We start from the raw sequence: 20,530 nt of genomic DNA, 5'->3' as shown, positions 1-20,530 counted from the left end.
TTCTCTTCTATTTCCTGTACAGCAGCGTCTTACAGAGTATCATGTAAGTGTTCTGCTTATGGAACATAATAAAAGCATTAGACCTAAAAAAAAAAAAAAAAAAAAAGAAGTAATTTTTCAAAATTATCTTGACTAGACCTTATGAATAGAAAGAAGACTACCACTACAAAAGCATCATTCACTCTTTTCAGCAATTACAGACATGGTTCCTTCAAAGTATAAGTGCAATAATAACCCTGGAAAAAAGGGCAGAAAAGGCATTCAGTGTTTGTTGGGGTGTTTAATGTTGACATACATCAAAGTAGAACCAGTTTTTATGGACAGTTTAACACTCTATCCTTGGTTAGAAAAGCAAGTGGGATTAGAATAGTTTCTGCACAGAAATAGACTTGAATATGTAAACGTGTTTTCTTGTATACAGCCAAATGTCTCAAGTCTTCCCCATGGACCATTCAACTTTCACCAGTTTTGAAAATTCCATAGTACTACAGCTCTTTGTAGGATTTTCCTGCAGGATTACAATAGGGAAGATCAATCTCTTAATTTGGTTGGCTATCCAATAGTAACAAGGAACCTGGATATACTGGCCACATGCCCCCTGAAGCACACGGCAGTTTCAATATGTGAAACCACAACACTCGTATGTCCCAATGAAGAACACAGAATTTCATGAGACTTTCATGTCAATGTTGCTTTTTCTGAATAATAAAGAATAATGGATAAATTACAAGGCTCATACTAATCTCATTTGGTTTCCTCCCTATCTAAACAAAAATTTTACCTGAATATCAACTTTTCACTCAAATATTTAACATAAATTGATAGAACCTCTTCCAGTACAAAGAACCTGGCTGGTAATCAGGTTACCAATATAATCACTAAGAAGTCTCACAACTGCTAGCACAGAAAATCTCATTTTATACAGAACAATTTTCCAGTGGAAGAACCCTGAATTCAAAGTTTTGAATGAGTCCATATTTTGAAAACCACACATTTCAGTAACTATTCTAACTAAATATCTGATAGAAATTTTTGCCAAGTGCCAGGAAATGTGAGTTTCCAGAAGAAATTCAGTGCCAATTCTTTTTGAAGGGCCACATCTTGTGCGGAAACGCCAAAAAGACTGGCCTAGAACAAAGGAGGTTACAAGTTACAGTCTATCAAGTTAGAATTAATGGGAGTAGAAAACTAAAATATGCTGTTAAAGTTGACTAGGTTTATTTTAAAACAAACAAAATCAGTAAGTATGTGCTTTTATTTTTTCCCTCTGATATGCAAACACTGTTAGGAAAAACAAACAAGAAGAAAAAAAAAAAACCAAGCTGAGACTGCTGGCTTAGATGGGTGTTTCAATCTAAAAAGCTACCTGAATCATACAAGGCTCACTCAATCATACATTTGGGTTTTCTTAAAGTTTGTGAATAAAGTTATCTTACAAGGACTTACCCAGTGTCTTTCCAGCACTTTTAAGAGGTACACCAGTTGAGCATCTACTTGCTCAGTTAGATAACATTTTTTTTCCTGATGTGGACACTTCAATTAGCAGTTTAAACATTGACAATATTAAACCTAAATTTGCAGAGACAGATACAATTTGTAACACATCTGAAGTGCTATTTTGTAGTAGTAAATATTATTTAATATATTATTTATCTATCCTTCTTTCTGCTTTTCATAGGCTATATTTATTAAATTCTGCTCAGATCACAGTAATGTTTTCCATAACATGGAGTGCAACATGCTGTGCCATTAACATGTAGCATAAGCAGCATTTCTTCAGTACTGCCAGTGCGATTCAAACTTCAATGTAGAAGCCTTACTTATTTTTTAACCTATTAAGAGTACATTTTGTAATTTGATGTACCAAACACTAACTTTGCTGCCATTCTTCAACACCCCCACCATTACTGGACAAAACTCTTGATGCAGTAAATTGTCTCCAGAAGCTGTTTGAAAATACTGAAACTGATTTCCTGAATATTCTTCATAGAGAAAACGCTTAGTATTCAAATACACTGGGGAAGTTGCCCTAAAGCACTCTACAAAGTCTACAATCACATTCAATGCTCATTTTTCCCAAGAAATTTTGAGAGAAAATTTTAGATGCCACCTGTGTACAGAAATATAACACATCAGAAGCATCTACACAACAGAACGTGAACAGTAGACTAAATAACTGTGCCAGCCTCAATGAAGCACCACAAAACAAAACCTGTTCTTTACTTTGGGATTTCCTTTATAAGCATAAATTTTTTTTTTTTTTTTTTTTTTTTTTTTTTTTTATGTCCTTTCACCAGTAACAATTTCCATGCTTCACCAAACCACTCTGGGTTTATACAATCTTTTGTTCTATGCTGGAATAAAAATTAAACCTTTCAGATACTTACATTTTAAAAAATAAATAAAGCACAAGAACCACCCCTATAAATCCAATGAGTCAGCAGTTATAACACAAGAAGAGAAAATTAGAATGGATCTCTCAAATAAATCAATAAATACATGAAGTCCTTTAGATTTAAGTTTCCTTGGTAATTTAGCCTCCAGGCATCATCTGTTCTGAGACAGGTGGTTAAACCAATCTGGTACACTCATATAGCTCTTGCCTATTCACTCTCCTCTAATAAACATTCCCCATGGAAATCAACAAAACTACTAAATTTCTATCAAACACAGGATTGAAATCAAATAGTTATTCTTCATCAAGGAAAATGAGAAAGTTGAGAAGCTCTGTTTTAACTACTATATTTACATGTGGTTCATTTCATCTCTATTTTTCCTCTTAACTGATCATTGTTCCACATAATACAAGTATTTTCTGGAGTCACGTGTCATCCACACATTCCTTACAAAAACCCTGCATTCTGAAATTATTTTTAATAAAATTTTATAGCATTCTCACACGACCCCATATTTTGTTATGCCACCTATTTTGTCCTTTTTTATTATTTAAACTGGTATTTCCTCCTCTGAAGTGCATCAGTTATTATAAAAACAGCTGTATATACAAACCTGAGTTGAATCCACTAGCATAAAATAATAATTAAAAAACAATTATTTTAATAGCTTGAACTAAAGGATTTGTGGAATAGTAAAATGTAAGAATTCACATGTTGACTGAAATTCATGCCTGGGATAGAATCAACATGAGGTACAAATAGTGAAATGTTAAATAATGATACAAAAGAAACAAGTATCAGTGTTTTAAGCATGCTTAATCCCATCTAATACTACCACTGAATTGTGTATTTTATTGAGCTGCTCTTCCACCAAGAAGACTTACATGTAAAGATTCATTTCACAGCAAAACTCTGGGTGATTCATCATTCCAGTAAGTTTCATTAATTTAAAACTACTGGATCAATTTACTACAATAAAATGTCTTGTGTTGATGAGAAGAAATGCATTGGGTTTAAGTTATCAACATCAGGTATTTTGTGTCCCTAATTAGTGTTGTAAAATGCATCCTTTTTGTTATCCTTATGCATTTAAGTTTCATTAAATATAAACAAATGGGACACTGAGGAGATTCTGTTATTCTCATTAGTTTACACATAATGAAAATAATTTATAGTAATTACTAAATAAAAATTAGATTAAAAAAATTAAATTAGCCTGGAATAAAGGATTAAACAGTGATCGAGCAGATTTAAACTTGAAGCTTTTTAGCCATACTGTTGTTCTAGGAAAATGGTAGCAAATTCAGGCCACTCTGAGTTGTGTGAATTTTTACCAGAGATGAACATTTCACGTTGTTTGTAAATTGCTGCCTGTTAAAATTAACCTGAGTGTTGGGCATTTTACAGGAGACTACTTTTTGTTAGGAGTTCTGCATATGACCCTGGAATGCTAAGTGATGAGACTATGGCAGATTAAAGAACTGATCACTCTTGTTCTAAATTGTTTATTGATCGTTGAGGTGCTGAATACAACACCTAACACAATATTGCAGCAGGAATATTTATGTTGTGAGAAAACAGTACTTTTGCATTTGATGTATTTTTAATTCAGTAGTATAGTTTATCCTCTGTCAAGCGTGTGTGCTCAAACATTCATTTTGATTTAGTGCATACTTAATGTGGGCTAATTAAGTAGCTTAGCCTCTGCTTTTTTGAGGATGTGCAAGAACCTGCTGCAGTCTCTTGATAAATCTGAGTCATGCCTAGATCAGAGGAAAAAATGTAGAGAGGAATAATGTCGTTGCATCTAGGTGTATATATTCATAATAGTCACCTAAGAAAAGTGATGTGACTTACCCCACCACTTACTTTCTTTTAGATTCCTGTCTGTTAAGTAGTAGTCAAAGGCTGTTGCGTATCTGGCTTGGAATCACTAAAGTTAAAACCAAGTTCCTGGTTCAGACTGATCTGTTTATTCTGTGCAGCCTGAATGGGACTGAGTTTACATGTGTAGTCTTATAGGTAAGTTACTTTGGATATCCATGTCCAGGGCTGTAGTTCTGTTGCTACAGAAATTGTGGTGTTGAAGATGGGAGGTAGAGATGCCAAAGTGCGTCTAAGTATCTCATCGCTATCACCCGCTGGATTTGTTTTGGTTTGCATTTGCTCTATTTTTGAATATATAAAAGGGGAGCAAGTTCCTTCATGGTGTCCTAGCAGTCAGACATATTCAATCCCCTGTCTAATTAAACTCACCCTTTAACTGGAATTTAACTAATGTGTCCACTTGTAACAAGCAAGTTAGGAAACTTTTCATTGCTTTGAAATTTTTCATTCCATGGCTTTTCCATTCATCCTTTGCCTCGATAGTTGTGTATTGGAGTTTGTAACTAAAACTGTGTACATCTGCATATAGAAAACATTTTTTGATTATCACCTGTCCAAGTAGGACAGTCAAAAAGCCTCAAATAGCTCTGGGAGAAATAGGTGAAATGCAAAAGAAAGGGCAAGTGTGAAAATAATTTTTAAAGCTGAAAGTCAGAAAAGGCAAAGGATTATAAGCAATCAGTATTGGTTGTTAAAATTTGTAGTAGACAGTAATGTCTGTAACTTGCAATGTAGGCCTAAAGGCTAAAGGCTTGAGATCAGAATTTTCCTGCACTGGACCATAGTTTTCACCTGGGACTTACTTCTGTTTTATTTAGTAAACATCACCTCACTGCTGCGCTTGATGGATGCACACTGTTTGCTGACTTGGAATGCTGAGGTAAAGTTACCTAGGTTAATTTTACAGCAATTTTGGAAGTATGTTGGAGTGGAAAACCTCTTGTTAGTATTAATAAACTAGTTCTGTTGGAATCAGCTGCTTACTTGGAATTTAGCTAAGGTATATGGAAGATACGTGTTGTGAAAAGATCCCATTGCAGATTTAGTTTCTGTCCCTGAATTAAGGAGCTCAGGAAGATTAATGAAGGCACAACTGCTGTTTAGCACTATATGAATGGGACCTAGAATACTAATGTTTATTCTTTTTTTCCATTTATATTTTGATACAATAGCTGTAAATGAAACTAAAAGTTAAAAGAGTGATAAAGAAATAAGGGGAGTACTTTCAAGCTATATAAAGGTGTTTTCGCTTTACATATGGAACTGTGAGATATACTTCAGTCCAGTAGAAATACAGGGAAGTTCAGGAAATGGCAAATGAAGTGATGATGGGTCTAACTTGGTTCATTTTATTTTAAATAAAAGAGTTTTCTAAAAGTTCTGCTGCTGTTTGTTTCACCTTTTTCTTTCTTACCAAGGTATGTGTCTTTATAGGACAAGTGTTGGTGGCATTTCTTTAGTAATTGCTTCTTTTTTCTATCATTGAATAATAGCTTAATTACTATAGTAAATCTCCATCCTAACTTCTCTTTAAACAAACTAGACCTTCCCTTAGGTAGTTCTTTCTCTTCTAATTTCATCTCTTTTGCCCAGATTTCTTAATTTTTGAATAATATTATTTTTTGCTCTGAACAGGTCAGTCCCTTTTTAATTTGAAGTTACCCCTTTGTGTTCTGCCTCATTTCTCCAGTGCATAAGAGAGTGTTTGTCACTTCTGCACAGGGGAGAGGGCTTTAATGAATTGCACAGGGTGTGTTTTAATTGACAGTAATGCATTCTGGTTTTTAATGCATTCATTTTTTTAATGAAGTCTGTAGAAGTCCCTCAACTAAGGTGGATAATTGTTTCCTGAATTATGCCCTTCTATTTGTATCACTTTGCCTAATCTTAAAATTTAATGTCATTGTCACTTATGTGACAATGACTGTGTATTCTTTAATTAGCATATGATACTCAATATCATTTACTGCTTCAGAAATGACTGAGGGGAAAAAAAGAAAGAAATAATTAAAAAATATGTAGGTTATAATGTAGATCCAGAATAGATGTCAGAAAAATGTCTAAATGATTGATCAAAACACAGATGCAGTGTTCCATTGTATTTTCAAATTGGAAAAGCCATTAAAAATATATCCTTGACCTGTTTAATTTGTAATTCCAAGATAGGTTAAATTCATCACTGTGCAAAGGCTCAGTAAAAGTCCAGGAATAAATTAAATCCAGTTTGAGGCCTTTGGGCTTGATCTAGAGCTCTTTGAAATCACTGGGATATTTTTCTTTTGAGTTCAGCACAAATAATAGTAATTAATAATCTTGCTTGAAGTTGTTCCCGACTGAAACAAATAATGAAACATGACTTTAAAACTTCAGATTGGCTGGACTGTTTGAATGATAGAGCAGTACTGGCAAAAGCTGAGGTCACTCATTTATATTCTGGTGTGGGGGAGACCAGAACAGGACGTTTGGTGCAGCAGTTTTTGGAAGAGCAGAGGTCTGACATCCAAGGTTCGTTAGAATGGCTCACCTTGGTAGAAGCTGAGCTGCCAGCTCTGATTCTGGCTGTTTGAAAGGCTTCTATCACCTGTTAGAACCCTCGTGGGTATTGAAGTCTGGAGTAAGCTTCCAAGAGCCTTTTTTTCAGTGTATTTTTCTAATTGTTGTACTAATTAGTTGCTAAAATAGAACTGACTAAGATGCCACTGAGTGTAGTTTCTATTTGAACCAGCTTTAGCATTGTCTGGAAGCCAGTTAACAGGGAATTTTTCTAATCCAGAAAGACAAGGGGTAATTTACAAGCAGAAGAGAATTCCTTTGTGTGTGTATGTATGTGTGTATAAATTACATTTGCTTATAATTACACATCTCTAAAAAAAAAAAATAAAAAAAACAATAATGCTTGAAGGAATTGGTAAAAATCAATTGTAAAATCTCAGCCTGGTCTTGCTTTCATTTATATAAAGCACTGAAAGAAATTTAGGCATCATACTACACCAATTCATTCCCCAGTTTTTAACTGATGGGATTAGCTTCCCACTGCAGTTTCACAACATGAGAAAAAAACAATCCTTTTTCCCCTACTGTCAAACACTAATGCCTGCAAGTAACAAAAACACTGCTCCCAAGAACTTTGAACACTTTAGGAGGCCCAAGTCAGTTCTGGTTTACTTGCTACATAGAGAGTAGTGGTTTATTCTCTATCAAATTTGACCATTAATTTCCATTGATTTGACCACGGATTTGAAGCTCAGTAACACTGCCCTTGTGTTAAATTCCTTGGAATTTTATCCACCTCACCCCAAACGTACAGCTCTTTTTGGTTCCCAATGCCCCTTGCTGACACCATGGCACCAACCTGCCTGTTCTAGGAGAGCACTCTGTGCCACTTAATGCAGTGCACTGCAGCCCCCGCTTTGCTGTTGCTCCACATCACCAGTGAAATTTGGGAAGCACATGAACAACTGAAGGTGTGGGCTTGCACGAAATCCCCTTGTTCTGCCAAGAAGGAGGTACGAGTGCTGAGGGGTGTCCTTTCAGCTACAGCTTCAATGGGTAAAAGTATCACCCTAGGATCCTTATGAGCCCTTCCTGCTAGCTGTTGCTTCTATCATCCCTCCCTCTCCCCTGAGTGGGTTCTAATCCACCGTCGTACTTTTCTGACTTGGCAGCCTTGTAAACCGGCTGGGTTCACCTGCTCTGCAGGTGATACAACAGCTCCCACCAGCCTGTGCCAATTCCGCACGACAGTTCCAACCTCCTTCCAAGGGCAGGGACAGTTTCCACTAGACCAGGTTGCTCCAAGACCCATCCAACCTGGGCTTGAACACTGCCAGGGATGGGGCAGCCACAGCTGCTCCGGGCAACATGTGCCAGGGCCTCAGCACCCTCACAGGGAAGAACTTCTTCCTAATACATAATCTGAATCTACCCTCTTACATTTTAAAGACATTCCCCTTGTCATATCCCAGCACACCCTTGTAAGAAGTCCCTCACCTTTCTCTTAGACCTCCTTTAGGCACTGGAAGCTGCTCCACAGAGCCATCTCTTTCCCAAGCTGAACAAGCCCAGCTCTCTCAGCCTGTCTCTCATAGCAGAGCCATCAGAGCATCTTTATGGCCTACTCTGGACTGACTTCCAACAGGTCCACATCCTTTTTATGTTAAGGGCCCCAAGAGCTGGATGCAGCACTCCAGATGCACTCTCATGAGAGCATTGTATAGAGGAAGAATTGCCTCCTTCAACCTGCAGATGCGGCCCAAGAGTCAGCCCCAACAAGAGTCCCTCTTCTTTCTCTCCTTTAATTCCTCAAAGCACTGTATTTGCAAACACCCTTCTTAACTCATGCACAGCTCTGAAATAACTGAGGGGCACGAAGCAGCTTAAGAGGAACCTGCCAACAACACCCTTGAGCCTCTTGGTGCAACTAGGATGTCCAGGCTCTGCTCCCTTCCTATAGCTGTGTCAGGCTCACAAAGAACAGATCTGAGTCCCAAGGATGTTTGTACGTGGTTGAACTACAAGCCAAACAGGTGCACAAGCAATGTGTCGTCCAGTAAACAAAGCGACAAGCATATCAATGCAGTGCTCCACAGCAATGAGGCTGGGGTTTTAATCTGGAAAATAGGATGTATTTTGTGGTTTGTTACTAACGCAAGAAGTTATTTCCTTCTGGGAAACGGGCAGCTTCTAGGCTTTAGGGAAAATCATATATAGCCTTTTTTTTTCTGTTTTCTTCTGTGTTCAAGTATATTGTTTATGCCTTTTAACAGTGACTCTACATACATACAAATACAAGTTGTTAAAGACCCAGCTGAAAGTTGTTAGTCTCTAGGAGAATTTGCTGTAATACAAACAACTGCTGAACTTTGGACAGATAATCGTAATGGTTTGTCTTTCATCTGTAAGATGACACAGAATCTTTGCTAACGGAAAGACTGATCAGAAGTACAGTAAATTAGTATCTTGGGTTGAAAGGGCATTCTAGCATTAACTAAGAAATAGTTAGTCAGGTTGTTTTGATACCATACAGTTTTAAGATATTAGGAAAATTAGCGTCTGACAATGCTACAACCCTGGCCAACACAATCATATAAAAAACACAAGTGCCACGAAACATATATCTCACTTCAGTGACTCAGTCTGTGCTGTACTTAGTAATCAATGAGCATCATTTACAAACCCATACATAAAGCAGATATCAGCTGGTTTCATCAAAACTGTGACAGTTCTTTCACAACTTGTTTCTAAAGCTATTTTCACACAAAAGGATCCTTATGTGGTCTTAATCTTGCCAAGCCAGAGGTTGTGAACACAACTGTTGTATTTGGTTGGAACAATATTCTTATATTGGTAAGAAAACATGCTGTTTGTGTCTTGCTGAATCCACTGTGAAACTTTTAGCATTTCCTGTGTCAAGGTACAGTCATACATTCTCATGTGAGTGTTTAGAAGTACAAGCAGTTTAAAGGTAATTTGGCGTAATACCTCCTGGGACTGTTTTAATGCCCATGTTTCCCCCAGTGTTTTCTCCAGCTGCCTTCTTGTTCTGTATATGTGGCTAACTGTAACACAGACTTCAGCTCCTCCTAGATTCTTACCTGCTGCCAATTAGCTTAACAACATGAGGAGCCCAACAACACATCTGCTCTTAAAATAGCTTAATTTCATGAAGTCCTTTCACACCATGCCTTACAGAGTTTAACAATTACAATTTTACTGTTTCATCAACTAAACTGTGTGAATATTCACAAAATGGCTGTAGCTGATGCAATTAGTCACAATCTACATTATGACACTGTCTCCCAGAACAGTCCTCTACTTTCATTCAAGTACAAGTAAGATTTTGCTCAACTTGGAGACTACCTATTACTTAACTCATTTCTTCCCCTGAAAAATATTACAACATACTATGTAGTTTCAACTGGAGATCTGATCTCACTCTGATGTAGCTATTCAGATGTCCCTTCTTTGCACACCTCATACCACTGGTGTCTGTAAGAATACATCCATAATAATACATCATACATACATCTGTGGTCCTGGCATCATTAAAAAATGTAGTATGATTTCTGTGGTTTGTATGCAGAATGAAACTGGCACATAAAGAGAATTTCACCACTGAAAAGAATGGAAAGTCTATACATACTACCTATGTACTCAGGTAGAGGTAGTGAAAACATCCCTGAAAGTCTTTCTATTGATTTACATGACATTCGAATATAATCTTGAACAATATTATAGAGAGAACTGTTTAAGAATCAAAAAATCATTTAGGTTGGTAAAGACCTTTAAGATCACCAAGCTCTGCTTCAATCGCACAGGCTTTGGTAACTCGCTTATCTGTATAATTAACCTACTTGGTCTGCCCATCTCTACTTCCACATTTCCACTGCTGTCCTTTGTAACTTCTCAAAGGCAATAATACTGTGCACAGTTTTGGAAGAGTGAACTGTCTCTTAAAAAGAGTATAGGGAGATTCTTCAGAAGTGATTGTCTATCTTCCAGTTCATGCCAAACACAAATTGATCAGTTTGCATTTACTAAAGGTTGAATAATTGTAGCCAAGTCAACAACAAGAGAAAGGAGGGGAAAGGGCAGAGCAGACTTAAAATACACTTTGGATCTGAAGTCCAGGTGTCTTAATAGCTGATGCCAAGTACATGCCTGAAGAAGGAGTACCAGTTAAAATAGGAAACAGGAGGAAGAGATAGGTGCAACAATACAGTGATGCTGCAAATACGAAAATGCAGGTGAAAGACAACAAAGACAATGATTTCCATGCAGGCATCTCATGTATCCACAGGTAAGACCATCATTTTCAGTGAAGTTCTATCCAGAACGATTTACTGTCCAAGCAGACAGTTTCAGGCTGCTAAGGTTCTTATGAGAGATGCAAAAGCAGAGGCCATCTACTAATTTTTTGTTTATATCCAACATTGTTAGAAAAATCCTTCAGATTACCCCACAAAAGTATTTCTGCTTTATCTTGTTACAGATTGTAGTCCATCAAAAATAAATAAATAAATAAAATCATCTAAGCAGAGAAGCTTAATATGCTAAATTTGTATCACAAGTATACAGCCAGCAGAGCATGTAATTTTTACCCTCATTAAAGAAAAGCAACCCAATGGCTAAGATGCCATTTAATCAGGAAAGCATATTAAAGAATAATCGTATCAGTAATGTGCTTTTATTTTGCAAAGAGTAGCACTGAGCAGTAGCTATGCTGAACTATGGTTTGTTCATTAAATTATGTTTCTTGTTCTATAATTTACATAAAATATTCTCTAGAAAGATATGTTGTACAGTTTGGTTAACAGTGATGATTTTGATACAGAAAGTAACATAATTCATCTTGCAGATTATATTTGACCAGGTTAAATATTATTCAGAAATTAAAATGTGATTCCTTTTCTCATGTGTAGTGTGACCTATTTTATATTACATTGAAAATGTTTAGATTTCACAAAGGATATGAAATAGAACCCTAAATCAGTACAATATGCAAAAAGAATATAAATCACATTACATATTTATCAGGAAAAATTATTTCTGCCCCAGATGAACACAGAATTTCTAAAGGGGATTAGGAGGCCTTATAGGAGAAATATTGCAAATGCATTAATAGAACACAAATTTGTCCTTTACTTCTTGGCACTACATTTGGAAAACACCAGGTAGGTGTTAATTAAGATAACAAGTGACCCATACTTTTCATCTTTTGCTTTAATGACTGATGAGAATTTATGAACTTTTAATGCTCCTTCACTGATGCAATTAAATTTACAGGAAGAGAATAACACCTAATTTTAATAGTAAAAAAATAAGTCTCACTTTTGATTTCAACATATGCTTCAAACATAGGCAAGAATCATGTGTTCCTTGATTTCGTTCTTTGGACATCCTCCTGGAAAGCAGATGACGGTTTATCAGTTTTACAGAAATACTCTCATCTGATTACAGGTTATTGAAAGGCTGATCTTACCAAAGGAAGAATGCTCTGTACTGCATGTAGGAACTAGTATATCTAAGAACATCTGTTGTAAAATGGAGTGTCTATATTTACCTGGTTCAAGTTCCCACTAAAAAGCAGAATCCTACCTCTCTTCTAATCGAATTAGAAACATAAAAATGAACACTTGCTTATTACCTAAAAACGATATACCAACTATTCCTGCATATGGGTTTTATTCCCTTGCCATTGGCATGAGCTTATTTATCTCAAAGAACAAAAAAGGGGAATAAATTACCTGTTTGCAATCATAGCAATTTAGTTTTGCACTCCCCTTAAAAAAAAAAAAAGGACAAAAAAAAAAAACAACATTCATAACAAGTGATCTTATTTTTACAAAATGTCTGCTTCAGAACAACTCCATGTCAGATATGCTTTACTCACCAAATGACAATACTAAGTATTTTTCCAGCGTTTATACTGTGGTCTTAGCTGTATTTCTGAATACTAAAGTTTCTTGAACTTAACAGAGCTCCATGGTTGTAGAGCTTGCTGAGCTGGAAGGCAAGCAGGCCACTGTGGGAGTAGATCAGCATAAACTGACTCAAAAATAAGCTTTTGTTTCTTATATAAAATAGTTTAGTAGATGCTGATTTACTGAGAATCATCACTGGCTCCTGAGTACAGCATTCAGCAGTAGCAGTCATTTTTCTCCTCCTTGGTAGCTGGTGCAGTGCAGTGTTTTGACTTTCGGCCTGGGAACAGAGCTGATAACAAGGATTTTTTGGTTTGGCCAAGGACTTTGTGAACCTCATGCTCTGCATGAGGAGGGGAAGCCGGGAGGAAGCAGAGACAGGACACCTGACCCAAACTGACCAAAGAGGTATTCCATACCACAGTACGTCATGCCCAGGATATAACTGGGAGTTAGCCGGAAGGGCTGGGAGACTGCAGGGTTGGAGGAGGCATCGGTCAGAGCTTGGTTGGGCTGGGGGGGGTGAGTTATCGGTCGGCTGGTGGTGAGGTGTTGTATTCTCTTCCCTTATTATTTCCTTTATCATTGTTATTATTGGTGGTAGCAGTAGTGATTTGTGTTATACCTTAGTTACTAAACTGTTCTTATCTCAAGCTGTGGGAGTTGCATTCTTTTCCATTCTCCTCTCCATCCCTCCAGGAGTAGGGGGAGGGAAAGAAAGGGGGGGGGGGGGGGGGGGGGAGTGAACGAGTTGCCTGACTGGATTTAAACCACTACAGTAGGTAACTCAAGCTATTTTTTTTTAGTAGAGCTCTTCACATTAGATGTCACTGTTTTAATTAAGTTCCCATTCACCTTTATCACCAAAATACACTCTATTCTGCATTTGCCTTTTTACCAAGAGAAATGGAGCAACATTTGGGTTCTACCTGAGCAATAACATGACTGAATATAGTATAGCAACACTCAAAATTATGTTTAACAGTGCCCAGTAGCAGCAGGAAGATTCAAAATTCCTGATGTTTTTTTTGATGTAGACTATTTCTTCTATTTATTGAAGGCATAGAGAGATAATAAAAAAAAAACAAAAAAGAATTTTGTCAACCACTGTCACGTAACTGGTTGTAGAAATGGCATTTTACCAGCGAGAGATTCTTGTATGCTGCGGAGTATGGAATGGCTGAAGCAAGAAGGCAGCCTTCATCCTGATGCAGTGAACATTAGTATTTCCCATGTCACTATCCAAATCAGCTCCAGAAAAACAGTCACATACTGTATTAAATCACAGTCTGCCTTTACAATTCACTTGGCAAACTTCTGGCCTCCATAGACCTTTACCTGAATTTCTCCATGATTTGCATATTGCTAATCGTTGCATTCAGTACTGGGGTTTTCTTTGTAATTAGTTCTTTTAAGTGCGTCAGAGCTTTAGAAGACATTCATTTGACAGTTTTCTAATTGTTTTTTATGTTGTCATCTTCATGGCAAAGGAGCTTTGTGATCTTAAACCTCTAAAACATTTTAATTTTTCCTAAAACTTGATATTAAAGGGCTAAAAACTTCAGATTAAACAAGTCTAATTTGAAGACATATCAGGTGTTCCCATTGCATCAGTTCAGGCAGGTGGACATTTTTAACCCTTTCCATGACATTCTGACTGCACAGAAATATGACATCTCACCCTTTCACAGTAAAGATTTGTGTCACATTTATTGCTATCTAGACCAGACTAGCTGTAATGATAACAACAGTCATCTGGGAATACTCTAGAAGATTTATTACACATACTAGCAAAATTCATTGTCAAGCAGATTGTTTTCTTTTTATCCATATTAAATGACCTTTTGTTTCATCAGTTGCCTGTGCATATGCCTGACAAGATCCTTTCTTCACTTTGCAGCATTTGCCTCAGTTATCTGTGGTCTCTTCCCTTCATTAATACTCAGTGTGGTCATATTATTGTCTTAGTAAAAGGTTCCAGAAGCTTTTTACTCTGGTAGCACTTTTGCCAGTCTACTTTCAATGCTTTTATTAACAAAGGCTGGGCTGACATTAGCAGTTCATCAGAACAGATCAGTAGATCAAAGTAGATGGTGTGAACGTGCTCCATTGCCATCCCTCATTTTGAAAGTTTCAGAATTTCACTTCAGACTGCACGTCTTCTGGTCTGAGTATCCCAAACACACACACAGTTCAAGGCTGCATGAAGGAACAACAGGTTTGGACCTTCACATCTCCATTATGGATCAGAAAGCATTAGGTGAGTTACCAGTCTGGCATTCTCCAAAACAGATCTACTTCATGTGCGCTGTATAAATCTCAAAACACACTGTGTCTCCAAACCAAAGTACTAACAAGTGTGCAGGCAAATACTCTCACAACAGCAATAAAATGAAAAATATCCCAGTTTATAACCACCACAAACATACCAGAGATAGACATGCTGCTATGACTTTTGTTTTGGAAGTTTAATTTGAGGCAATGACATCTCATTTTCTAATCTCGATGTAAGATTCTGTTTTAGTTCAGTCAGTCACCTCAAACTTTGACTATTTTAAATTTCCATATTGCTGTCAAATCAATGCTAGAATTTTGTCTTCTAAGCAAAAGGACAAAGTAGGTCACAACAACTGTTTAATAAATTACTCTAGGATGGTAATGCTATTACTGAAGTAATTCTCATCATGAAAGGTGATTTAAGTGTGAAAGCAGTCTTATAAATGGCTTCACATCCTCTCATTTGGGATATTTCCAGTAAAGTCAAATGTAATCTGAAACAGATCCCCTAGTCAGTACAAGAACACATTTTTTCTTTTTCCTATTCATACATGGAATGATGCCTTATTTGCATCTCTAAACAAAAAAGTCAACTTAATCCTAGAGTCTTTTATGACTTAGAAATCCATTATTTACTAAAATACAGCAAAAACTAACACTGAGGTCTTCAATCAGTGTTAATCAGAATAGTTCCATTGAGGTTCAATTTATGCTAGCTAAGAATCCAGACTTAGATTTAAAGATCTCATCAGTAATGAAGCAGAAAGATAGGTTTACAAAATCAACAGTGAGGAAATAGAAGAATAAAAGAAAGAAAGAAATATTCTGGCAGGAATCCAGCATGCATAACTGAACTAATGTTCAATTACTGTGAAATGCTTTATGGAAATAAATGTTAGTTCGACATGAATCCCAAATGAGTTTATTACAATCAATGCTATTAAAATGATTAAAGTGTTACTAATATGCCAAACAACTGTGATTGCAATTTCATAAAATAAGCGTTTACTATCCATCAGAGATAAAAACATTTTTTCCGTAATAGCTAAACATAATGATGTGCCTAAATCATTTGAAATTATGACAGTGATGATAATGTTAATTAGCCTTTTAAAAAGAATTAACATATTGCAATATGTAAAATACATTTGAATACCTAAAGGTTACTTAAGTAACACCAAACTACTCTTAGTAGTTGTTTTATGTCAGCAGAACAGGAAAATAAAAATCATTGCATTATAAATTCATTTGCTGTGGGTTTTTTTTTTCCCCCAAAATCCATACTATTGATGAACATATTTTTGCTTAGAAATTTTTGATTATAAAGGTACTAAAAGCATTGAATTCAGTCACCATTTTCAGATCCTTAAGTGACAGCGAAAAAAAAAAAAAAAAGCTTTTCCAAATATACTCAATAAATAACTGTTCATCTTAGGGAGAAAAATATGAGATTATATTCAGTCTGAATATTTACAAGAGCCTTTTGCAATGGAGAATAATGCATTTTGGTTAAAGCATAATGTGCAATTTTATTAGCAAATATATTTATAAAGGAGTTGTACAAGGCGCCACATTCAGTATTGCAATTTTCCTAATGGAAAGCGTTTTACTTAAAACACACACACAATTTAGTGACAGATTTTAAAGCACATCGATGGAGTTAAAAGTTGAAGCAGAATCAGAAGGATGATACCTACACAACAGGTGGTGCAATTCTTAGTATGTTTTCCAAGATCTGAGTTTCTCAAGAAACCCAATTTTTAAACCAATTAAACATTAGTTTCTTTGCTAATTTGGAACTATGTAAATTTAAATACCACCTTTTCAGTTTGAGTGGAAAATTACCAGCAAGCCATTAGGACACATACATATCTATACACCAGTCAGAATTAAATACCTATGTGGACAACCTGACAAAGAATCATTTTTATAAAAACAGTGATAATGCTGCAGCTAGCAGGCTACTAGGCAAAGTAACTAAATATTTAATTTTCTGCCTTTTTTGTTTCTTGTTTCAGCTTTATTTAGTGCAAATACTCCAAGTTCTGCGACAAAGAAATATATATTTTTCTGTTCTTCACCAGCCACCTGACACAATCTCTTGTGGAAGAAAGTTTTTGATAAGCAAGCACAGACACCCTTTGTTGAACTGATGGTAGTTTCGACATCTCTGAAACTCAGATTAACAAATAACTTCACAGCATTTTTAGACACATACCATTTTTAGACAAGCTCTCTGAAAGGACAGATGTCTTATGGGAGTCTGCTGAAGTCATAAAACCAAAAATGACATTAGACAAATACTGTTCTTCCAGCAAAATGCACTTGCCACTCTACAAAGAGATTAAGTGCTTACTTAAAATATAAGGAGAATCCCACATAAGAATTAGATGAGGATAGCAGATAGATGAATGAATCAGAGTTCCCGCAATCCTTTCATGCCAGGTCACTCAAGTCATGTCTGATTTCATTCCACAGTCAAACATCAAAAGTTGCTTAGGAGAGACTAGAAGTTACTAAGAGTTACTAAGTGATGAAGCACAGTAAGTTACTCCATAGGCATGACTAGAACCTAAGTGCCTACAGTACAGAAGAGCAACTGAGTGAATTCCCACTATTCCAGCACATTGATGTAGCAGACATAACAGGGCTCCTGCTTTTTGCTGGCATTGCCACCAACTGCAAAAGAGGGATTCTGCATCTACTACCTTCTCTCCCATTTGCACGCTTGTCACACTTGCTTTGTACAGCAGCTCCAATACGGACCAACCAATGGTGCCATTAGCCACAGTAGTAGCACCTCTGGAAGACCATAACTGGGGAAGGGAGAAGGGTAAAAAAAAAAAGGGGGGGGGGAGAGAGAGGGGAAAAAAAAAAAAAAAAAAAAATCACAAAATTCAGTAATCTCACCAATGCATTCTCCTCCACTTTGAAAAGTTCCTCTGACTCAAATTCCAAGAAGGAAGGTGAAATTAATTGATAGACTGGGAACTCCAAGTCAAGTCAGGAAACTAAGGTTTTCCATCACCAGGCTTTGTTTTCTCAGGATAGGCAGCCAAGCACTTGATGGTTACTCTACTTCAAACCTACCTACAGAGGCAGAGCCCTGAGATAACATCTCTGTCAGATAATCATGTCAGACATGATTCATTCAGGATGTCAGAAACCCATCATGAGAATAACCAAGATAATTATTAGTACTATGGACTTGGAAAAAAGGTTCAGACATCCAACAACAACAGCTAACTTTTAGAGACAATATTTCAAACATTTCTCTTTCTAGCAATGGACTTCAAGACAAAAACAAACAAAACCAAACAAAAAGACAAGTGAAAACAGTGTAGCAGGCTCTTCAATAAGGTTGATTCTTGTAGAGTAGAAGTTATCTTCTTCTGAGTAATTATTGGTGCACTTAATTGGCCATAGTAGCGGATGCTGCCTTTTTTTTATCCTAATTGCAGAAACCAGTGACAAATCCTCCAACTAATATGACAAAGAAAGTGTAGGAGATAGTTCACCAGCGTGTTTGTCTGCAGCCCAGGATTGTGAGTCCTTTCATTAGGTTTTATGTGCTTTCTGTAGTGACACAAGAGTTCTAAAATTGAGCTAACCACAGCACAGTGCATCTGAGCACTATTAGCAGTGCCAATCTATGCTGGAGATAAATATTGCTGTTTCCAGACGGCATTCAGATCTGACCAATACAAGCTATTTTTAAATGCATAACACACACACAGCCTTTTTTTCCCTCACTCAGTGTTCAAGTTTAAAATTGCCTCATGCATCAAGTGTAAAGTGATTATACGTGAAAGTGATTGCAAATTACCAGAAAAGATGCCAAGTACACTTCAAGAGCTGTTCAGACATACCAAAATATCTGAAAATTTTCTTAGATCTGTATTTGTATACAAATTTCTTCAAATTCTATTCTAGGATTGTTTCTTCTCTGTGAAATTTACATTATGTGTTTTCTAGTTAAGGACAAAAATTGCTTTGCAAAGGACTTGGGTAAGGAAAAGAGGCCTTTCCAACTTGAAAAGTATTTTCATGATTCAATATATCCTCAAAAAAAACAAACAAACAAAAAAAAAACAAACAAAACAAACCACCAAACTCATCTTTTCAATGTATTAATTTCATAACACAAAGAGGAAAAAATGAATAATTTCAAATGAAAAGCAGTTAGAATAAAGGCAAAATGTCTTGTTCTAAACAACTCAATGTAAAAAACAAACACAACTAACATTTTGTAGTGTTGAAGCTCCCCTTTCCCTCTCCAGAGATTTTGTTCAAAATTGTATTTGGAGAAAATGTTTCATTTAAATGAAATTTTCTTTTTTTTTCTCCCCAATCCCAGTAGTCCCACTGTCAACACCAACATCTTTTGATCTGTGATTTTTATGAGGTTTTAATCACAACCCTGTTACTGAGATGGTTCATAGGAAAGGCCAACAGAATATACTAACACCAGAATATACTTTTGTCATTCTTAAAATACCATTGACAAATAAAAAACCCAGGACCACCTTTCATCACACAATGGAGCAGATTTAGTAGAGTGCACACACACAAAGAAAGAAAACAGAACCAAAACACCTATAATTTGGAGTCTTAAGAGTCAAAGTCGGTGTCCAAACAAAGGTCTCACATCTCATGGAACCACTGCCCATAGTGGACTTCAGAACAGGCTGTATCCCAGTAAATGAGTTTTTTGGCATTGCTAGTGAAAGCACACAGACGCTGCACAGAACCAGAAGTACCAGATCTCAGTACCAGGATGGCATTGCCATGGCCCCAGCTGGTTTAGCTGTGACAATAGCTGTTAAGCAGGCAAGTGGTCATGGGTGCCTCTGCAGGTGCCTGCTCCAGCAGAGCTGAGTGTGGAAGAGGCCTGATACTCTGCAGGCTACCCCTGAGGAACCGCCAGCAGCCTCATGAATTCCCAAGTAGGTGCTGGGGCAACATACATATCCCCACGGGCATCAGGGAGAAGTATGTATGCTGGGAGGAGGGTACGTCTCACTAAACCCAAGCAAGCCAAGACTGAGGATGGAGAGATCCCCAGCATTCCCACCCCATCATCCTGATGCTGCTCTTCAAAACGTTAGCAGTATCACCCTTAGGAGAGAGCATAACAAGGCTGAGCCAAATGTCAGAGAAAAGAAGGGGTGCTCCCTTTGGCTAGCAAAACAAAAACAAAACCATAAGTTTTTCTTATGAAAACTCATGTACCAAAAAAATTTCAACTTGCATCTGATTCCAGTTGTAAACGAAAATGATTTCATAGAATTTGATGACAGTAAGTAAAGCAAAAATACCCATACTTTAAGACATTAGACAAAAGTAAAAACGGGCAACTGCTATCTGGAGACACATTCAGTTCAGTGTTTTATATCAGCACCGTTACACTTATGATTAGCCTAACAACAACATATCAAAATTTTATTGTTGCAAATAAATCTGTTAAAAAAAAAAAAAACCTGCAGCGTCAGACTGACAAGAAAGTTGTTAGAAAGAATGAAGCCTAAAAAAATTAAATAAATCTAT

The sequence above is a fragment of the Pezoporus occidentalis genome, unplaced genomic scaffold (genome assembly GCF_034315485.1).
Source record: "Pezoporus occidentalis ecotype Australia unplaced genomic scaffold, CSIRO_AGI_Poc_V1 ctg156, whole genome shotgun sequence".
Lineage (NCBI taxonomy): Eukaryota > Metazoa > Chordata > Aves > Psittaciformes > Psittacidae > Pezoporus > Pezoporus occidentalis.
This window is presented reverse-complemented; position numbering follows the sequence as displayed.